We start from the raw sequence: 8,822 nt of genomic DNA, 5'->3' as shown, positions 1-8,822 counted from the left end.
ACATCTGTTATTTCCTGTTGTGTAGATAGAGAGACATTAATACATCTGATAACCACCCTAATGAGGAAGTGACACCTCTCTGTGGTTGTCATTTGCATCACCCCAAAGGCGAGTGACATTCAGCCTCTTCTTATGTGCTTAGTAATACCTCCTCAAAATGTCTGCTCAGTCCTTCACCTTTCCTGCTGTAACTGTTCCTTAGCTTGCTTGTTTCTTTCAAGATGCTTGCTCTATGCCCCAGGCTGGCCTTACTTTCACAATCCTCCTGCCTCAACTTCCGAAGTGTTAGGATCACAGATATGCTGTACCAAGCCCATTCCTTTGCCTATTTCTTAACTGAACTATTTGTTTTTGCAAGATGTGTTAAAGTCTCTGTTTTTAAGACAAGAGACAGTGTCTTGCTATGCAGCTCCTGGCTGGCCTCGAACTCATGATCCTCCTGCCACAGTCTTCCCAGTGTTGGCACTAAAAACATGTAGTACCATACCTGCCTATTAAAAAGCTGTGACCCTGAACATTTCATCCTCCCATTTTCTAAAATCAATAACCAGAATTACTACTAATTCTCACTTATTCCCAAGTGAAAAGTTTAAAGTTAGCTGAATGTTGCATATTAATTTTAATCTAAGAATTCTGAATATCAGTAATTCTTGGGTTATATTGATTCCTATATTTTGTAAGATTTGTTTTAGTTGCATTTAACAAAATCATTGTCCTTGTGACTAAGATTTAATGTATGTTTTGTCAGTTTAAAAAAAGGTATTTGTTCCTGCTAACATATAATTCATTTCACCATGTCTTTTAAACTTTTAATATCTAAGTTGTTTCTGAGAAATAAAATTATTTTGAGGTTTTTAAGGAGGTGTTTTATTTTTATCCACCAACTTGAGTGGTTTTAATTTCTTGAGCTAAGAATAAGATGTTGGAATGGATGTAAACTGGTTATTCAGAAACTCTTACAGGTTTCTAACTTGAAAAATGTCAGGAAACATTGAAGAACTCTGTGTTTTGATTTGAACTTGAAAGGAGGATGGCTTTGGGAGGGTTAGATCTTTATCTGTGCATGTGTGCTATGTAACTTTGCATAATGCAGCCTGGAAAACTTGAAGGTGCCGTTATCTGTCTTTCAGGCTAGTTAAAGCTATTAGAACGATTTCCTTACTTCAAGTTTCCATTAGAAACCACCGTCTATGTAGCTACGACCAGAGAGATTTTTAAAACATATATCTAAGTCAGATATGAAGGCCACTTTGCTGAAACACTAAGCAGTAATTTCCCAGTGGCTTTCCATCATAGTTGAGAATAAAATCCAAATCCTTCAACAAGCCCAGGAGGACCTTCAGTAGTCTGATCTTGTCTCCCTTCTCTGGTTCTGAACCACTAGCCTCTCCCTGCGCTAGAGTTACTTATGCATTAGACATATGTACTGGTTCTCATTTAATAAAGTTCTCTTCCCAACCCTCAGTCCCTGTTTAACTCATTTCCTCATTTTTGTGAGGTCTCTGATAGCGTATCACCTTTTCAAGGAAGGCTTCCTTGACCTCTGTGTCCTGCTTTCTGGTACACTTTCTTTGAGTCATGGTACCAGCTACGGTTTGGATGAGTATCTCCCAACAGCCCAAGTGTTGAAAGCTCGGTCTTCAGCCCATGGTGCTATTGCAAGGTGGCAGACCATTTAGGAGGTCATTATGAAACACACCTTAGGAGGCTGGTCTTGGTCCTTTCTCTTTCAGTTTCTAACCAGAATGGGGACAGCAGCCTCATACACTCTGTGCTCCTTTGCCACTGGCCCAACAATGAGCCAAACAAACATAGAATGAAAATACTGAACCTGTAAGCCAAAACAAATCTGTACTGTTTTATTGTTCTCCTTGTAAGTTGCTTTATTGTAGGTATGTGTTACTAACAGAATGCCAACTAATATACCCCCCAATACTACCACAAGTTAAGTTATGCTCTTACACATTTACTTACTTACACATGCCTCCATTAATAAGTGACTTCATTTGGACAGAAACCACTCTCAGGTTTATTTTAGATACCTGGTAGAATGTCCAAAATCTTGTGGCTATTTGGTAAATATCCAGTGAATAAACAAATGCATAGAGAATCTGGGGATTGAAACGGTGTTTTCTTCTTTCTCTTGCTGTTAAAATAGTGCTGTAATTTTAAAAAAAAAATCTGTTTGGTTCATGTTGCTGTGGCAGAAGCAATTTAAGGGGGAAAGACTGTGTGATGGTTGATCCTGGCTATCAACTTGACAAGGCACCTGCGAAGAGGGACCCTCAGTTGAGAAACTGTCTCCATCACATTGGCCAGTGGGTGTGTCTGTGGGATATTTCCTTGACTGCTAATTGATGGAGGAGGGCCCAGCCTCCGTTGGCCAGTGCCATTGCTAGACAGGAGGTCCTGGGCTATTAAGAAAGGGAGCTAAGCATGAGTCTTGGATGCCATTTCCATTGTTTCTGCTTGAGGCCTGAGTTCCCTCACTGGCTTTCCTTGACTGGACTATAACCTATGAGCCAAATAAATCCGTTCTTCCTCAAGTTGTTTTTGGTCATGGTATTTTATCATAGCAATAGAAAAGAAAGCTAGAACCGGCTTGCTTTTAGCTCATGGTTTCTAATTGTTTCAGTTTTTCCAGCCAGGGAAAGAGTGGCAGAGCCTCTTAGTTCATTAGCACTGGGAGCTTTTGGCAGAGGCCACACATACATATGGCATGCCAAGAACTTTGGAGTGAGGCAGGAAGTATAGCCAGGTATAACCATTAACGAGCTGCCCCTAGTAACCTATTTCCTCCAGGCAGACCCTATTCCCAAAGGGTCCAGAGCTTCCCAAAATATCACCGCCAGCCAAGGAATAAGCACTCATATGAGCCTGTGAGGTACATTTCAGATTCAAACCATAGCACCCTTCTGCTGTTGGCCACCAATGGCTCAGGACCACTACGGAATGCAAAATACATGCATTCTAACTTAAAGAATACCTAAAAATCAAACCAAAATAGCCAACTCCATCACTATTTAAAAGTCCAAAGTCTCTTCTCAGGCTCAAGGAAGACTCTTAACTTATAAAAATCAAGAGGAAAGCTGTGTAATTCCGAGATACAGTGGTACATTCCTATTTTGAAAGGGCAGTGTGGGTAGAATATCAGGGATGGAATGAATCAAAGCAAGCTCAAAAAACAGTAGGGCAAACTGTAAATCATATAGGTCCGTGTTCAGAGTCTGGGCCATACGGTGTCATGACGTGATCCCCAATGGGCTTGGCAGACATTACAGCCCCGTGACACTGGTATTTGGAGATCACATGGCTTCTTTCTTGGGGTGGTTCTACTTCAGTGTCTGGATTTTCTCACTGGAGGGTAAATATTCCTCACATCTTCAACCGCCTGTTGCAGCCATGATGACAGGAAGGCCCGCCCCAAGCTTGAGCAGTACCCATGCCCTTAGCTATGGCTGCAGAAGCCACTGAGTGTGTGGGTGGCTGAACCTTGTAAAACACTTCCCTAGGGGGCCATATGTAATAAAGATGTTTTCAAGAGAGCAGACTTGAAATGTGTTTGCAGTTTTAATGCTGGGCCCTGCAGTGGGCGGAGTTTGGCTAATTCTTGAGATGATCTTTCCTACGATCCCAATGCAGCAAATTTGGGGTCTTTATAATGGTGTTAATCTTACTGATACTCTCCTTCTTGCAATTTTGATCTTTTTCAGGCCAGATTTCACCATTTTCAAATCTTTTTTTTCCCTCCTGATTTTCATCATAAACCTTGCTAACAGCAGCCAATTATAACCATGTCATAGCTTGATTTCAATGCTGTTTTAAAATTTCATCTGCCAACTTTATTAGTCAATTACATTTGAATCCAGTCTTCCTTAGAACATCAGAATATGGACAAAATATAGAGAAATGCTTTTTTTTTTTTCTAGAATGTAATGTGGATGACTTTCAGTCCATTTCACAAATGGATCCTTCTTCCCATCTGAAACCTCATGAGTCTGGACTCTGCTGCGGCATCCTGGTCTTCTAGCTCCCAACAGAACTTGTCATCAGGCTCTACTTACAACAGTCTAGGGTTTGTCTAGCTTGCATCTCCAGACTCTTCCCAATTCATCCTGCACATCTGTTCCAAGGCTCTGAGAACTACATGGACCCATTAGTCACAGTAACAATCACACTTGTCTTGTACCAGTTTTCCCAGCTAGGTTTGATCATCTATCTATATCTATCTATCTATCTATCTATCTATCTATCTATCTATCTATCTATCTTGGAGATGTAACGGTCTTATTAAATAAGAAACACAGAGCCAAATGCAGAGTTAAAAGCCCCAGAGGTCAGAGAGCAGTAGCCAAGAGCTGAGACCACCTTCTTACCACCCAATGCCACTGCTGACCTTCCCCTGAGAAAGAGACCTACTTCCTGTGTGTCTGTCTTTTTATTGACTTTCTGTTCTGCCTTCTCTTTGGTTATAAACCCAACCACATGACCTCCTCATCGCTGCCTGTCTATACAGACCTCCAGGTCTCTATGGTTGGTATTGAGATTAAAGGTGTGTGTCTCCAAACTGGCCGTGTCCTTGAACACACAGACACTCTGCCTGCCATGTGATTGGATTAAAGGCGTGCGCCACCACCACCTGGCTTCTGCTATGGCTTGCTATTAGCTCTGACCCCAAGGCAATTTTATTAACACATAAATAAAATCACATTTCAGCACAAATAAAGTATCATCATACTATCTATCTATCTTTGATCATTGTTACCACAATATTTGACATAAACAAATTAAAAGGGGGGAAGGATTTACTTTGCCCCCTAGTTTCAGAATCTGTTCACTTACCTCCATGTTTCTGGGCATGGAAAGTTCCATGACCTCTTCAAGTAGAACATCATGGCTGTGGGAGTGTGTGGCAGAAACACTTCTTCACCTCATGTAGGCTGGGGAGCAGAGAAGTGGGGAGGAAACTGGAGAGCAAGTATACCCTCTACAGGGCTGCACTTAACCGTTTCTGCCAGCCTGGTCCTGCCCCTTACGGTGTCATAGCCTCCCCAAATAGTGCCACCAGCTGGGAAACAACCCAAAACATGAGCCTGCTTCGGGATATTCAGATTCAAATGATACTACTTTCTATATTAGGTCTGTAGCACTTCTGGAACAAAGGAGCAAGACCTGGTTCTTAATCCAGTGAAAATGTATTCTTTCATGGTTTGGGTGGTATGAAGCCCAACATCAGCCTGTGGACAGGGTTGGTTGCTTCTGGCTGCTCTGAGGGAAAGTCAGTTCCACGCAGGTCTTCTATAGTCTGGCGATGCCTAGTAATAATGCTTGCTGTTACTTATATTGGGACCCATCCTGATCCACTGTGATTTTTATCTTAGTTTAATTAACCTCATGTGCAACAATTCTATTTTCAAATAATGTCACATTTTAATGAACTGAGGGTGAAAACTTCAACATACATGTTTTGGAAGGGAGAAGCAGATGCAATTGAATCCACAGCCACTGCCTTAAGAACTGACATTATTTATGGAGCTGGAGAGATGGCTCAGAAGTTAGGAGCATTGGCTGCTCTTTTGAATCCAAGTTTGATGCTCAAGATCCACTTAGTGGTTTATATTTTATTTGTAACTCTAGTTCCAGGGGATCTGATACCCTCTTCTGGCTTCTGCAGTCTTCAGGCATGCAAGTGGTACACAGACACATATGCAGCAAAACTTTCTTTAGAAAACATTTACATTATTTCATTATTTGAATATGAAATATTTAAAGCAGGTATTTGATAGTAAGGCAAGGCACTGGAATCAAGAGTCTAAGAAATCTAACAAGTGATTTCTCTAAATGTTACTATTTATTGAAATTTGTGTGTGTGTGTGTGTGTGTGTGTGTTCATGTGTATTCTGGTATGCATAGAGGCCAGAAGAAAATGTCACATTTCTGGGAGCACTACAGATGGTTTTGAGCCACCCAGTGCGGGACCTGAGAAATTCAGGTCCCCTGGAAGAGCAGCAAGTGCTTTTATCGGCTGACCCATGTCTTCAGTGTGTGTGTGTGTGTGTGTGTGTGCGTGTGTGCGCACATGCTCTCATATCTGCTTGAGAGCAAATGTCACAGTGGGACTAGGTTGTTTTCTCCTTCCATCACGGGGTCCTGTGGACTAAAGTCAGGTCATCAGGCCTGCCAGCAAGTGTCTTTACCTGATGAGACATCTCATTAGCCCCAAATGTTACTATTTTATATCAAAATGGCAGTTACGTTCAAAGATAGTTGTGAAAATAAACTGCTTAGTGACCAGGGGACTTGCCTTCCAGAGCCCATGTGCCCAGGCACTTGCAGTCATGTGCACAAACATAGGCACACACATATACATATATAACTTGAAAATAAAATATTTGTAAAACACTGCTTAGCAATCAGTGTTCAAGATTCTGCTGTTCTAAGCTTCATTCTGTTCAATATTTTGCAAGGGCATTCATGGAGAGTGAAGGAAAGGCCCCCTGTTCTTCATGACTATTCTCCAGAGATGGCGAGAGAGGAGCATGTGTTTAAAGACAGAATTTAAACGCCACACAAGCAGTCAGTTCAATGTTTATAACCAGAGAGTAACATTTGTGATCCCATGTCGTCAGGTCTCCCACATCCTTTAATTAGCAAATGGATGTTCTGCTGTGCCCCTCCCCAAAACAACAACAAAGGAAGAACAGCTAACTTGATTAGTTGTTACTTTCCCCCATTTTAAAGGCTTTATATTTTTAAGATTTTTACCTGTTCTTTGAGAATTTCATATATATCCACAATGTAATTTGACCACAGAAACCACCCACTGTCCCCTCCAACTTCTCCTGTCCTCTTCCCAACTTTCTATCCCCTCCCTTTTTTTCTCTTTACAAACCTTTCAGTCCCATTAGTGCTGCCCAAATGCCCATGAATGCAGGGCCAGACACCAGAGCAAGGATAGCCTTTGAGAGGAGAGGCCACACCCCTTAAGAAAACCGACTCTCCCTCCTCAAGAAGCCATCAACTGCCTATAACTCTCAGCTAGGGGTGGGGTCTCGTGAGCCCCTCCCCCACCCATGTCGGACTGTCGATTGGCTTGATCTTGTGCTGGTCTTGGACAGGCAACCACAGCTGCTGTGCAGCTCTGTCATAAGCAGGGGACACTTTTATAACCTGACACAGAGAAATGAATCTAGAACCTTCATAAAACCTGCTGAGTATCGTTGCTGTGTTTCCCAGGGTTGCTACAACAAATGGCGAGAAACTGGGTGCTAAAAACAGTAGTTTACTCTTCATGGTTACGGAAACTACAAATCCAAAATTGAGTTGTCACTCCCTCTGGATATTCTGGAAGAGAATGCTCCCACTGGGGCTCACAGTTTAATTGTATTGGAAGTTGAGACTGTCTCTTGGCCATTCTGGACTCCTAGTTAACTATCAGCCCCAGGAAGGGATTGATATCCGGAGTGACTGATCCCACTGGCTGCAGAGCTGGAGAAGAAAGCAATGCAGGAGACTTTGGGACTCGTCTTGGTGTGTGGTGTTCATAGATTCTGTGGGTAAACTACAACAATCCCTCTGAAAAGACTGTTCAGGAAAGGTTTGGTCAGTTCACAAGGCAAGGAACCACCACCAGTTAAGACATCCCTGAAGGCAAAGGGAGTATGAAATGGTCATTCATGGCAGAGAAAGGTGGTAGTTATAAATAGTAGTCGTAGGCATGTTACCAGATGCAGACACGAGAACAATAGTTATGAGCATTTTGACACAGGCCTGTACATCTTAGCCAAATATTTTCTACCTGTCTCCATCGCCTTCTTCTACTACTGATTAATGGTAGGTAGCCTTATATGTTAGTATTTAAGTTTCAGAATATCAGGGAGGTACTGTAACTTATCAAGTGGAGAAATGAATATAACTCAAAGAAGACATTGCAATCTCTTTTGGAGAGGGAGTGATCTGTCTTGGGTTGTTCTAGAGAAAGCTACACGTTACAGGAAGAAGTATGATTCTGCTGAAAAACAAATGAGTAAGTGAGCATGGATGTCAGGGTGGCAAGTGTAGGGCTGGAGTGATTTTGTATGCCAATGAGTGTTGCTAACTAGGACTGCATTTCCAAGACGTTGTCTCCCCCACCCCCATTTTATGGTTCTGGTCTCAGCTGCCATAGAAGACACTTGCAAGATTTGAAAAGTGGCTATGAAGTCATTACCTGTTGGAGGTCTGTGTCACATCCTAGGTGCCACTGTGACTTGTGCAAATGCCTCCTACTCTGTCACCTTGCCTCAGTGTCGAGGAGCAGCAGCCAGGCCTGCTCTGTACCCAGGACTAGCTCCTTGGTGAATGGTAGGTACCAGCTTCTTCTACAGATTGGGTCACTGGGGTGAGACACAGTGAGGAAAAGACACAGGTTCCAGTTCTTTCTCATAAGTCACAACTTGTCCAAACCTGTTAGCTCTGTGCAGCTGACTTTTCTTCCCATCGGCCTGTATGCTGACTTACAGTGACTTCATACTCACTACTAGACATGGAGGCAAAGGCCTTCCATAAGGTTCTTCAGTTCCCCCTCCCGCTCCGGGTTAGTGGCTTTTCTACGAGCCTGTAATCATTCCTTCCTGACCTCACCACACCAGCTTCTCCATAGGAAAGCCTGTATTTTAATAACAAATCTCTATAATAAATCCCTTTGGTACCACTTTCAATGACTCTGCTTCTTTGATCCAACTCTTTATATTCACTTTGGTTTTTGTTGTTTTTAAAAATCTCATACGAGTGTTGTGGCTAACATCTTCTTCTGGCAGTTTTAGAATCTGCATGTCTAGTTA

Source organism: Peromyscus leucopus, chromosome 5 (genome assembly GCF_004664715.2).
Source record: "Peromyscus leucopus breed LL Stock chromosome 5, UCI_PerLeu_2.1, whole genome shotgun sequence".
Lineage (NCBI taxonomy): Eukaryota > Metazoa > Chordata > Mammalia > Rodentia > Cricetidae > Peromyscus > Peromyscus leucopus.
Note: the sequence above shows the minus strand (reverse complement) of the source record.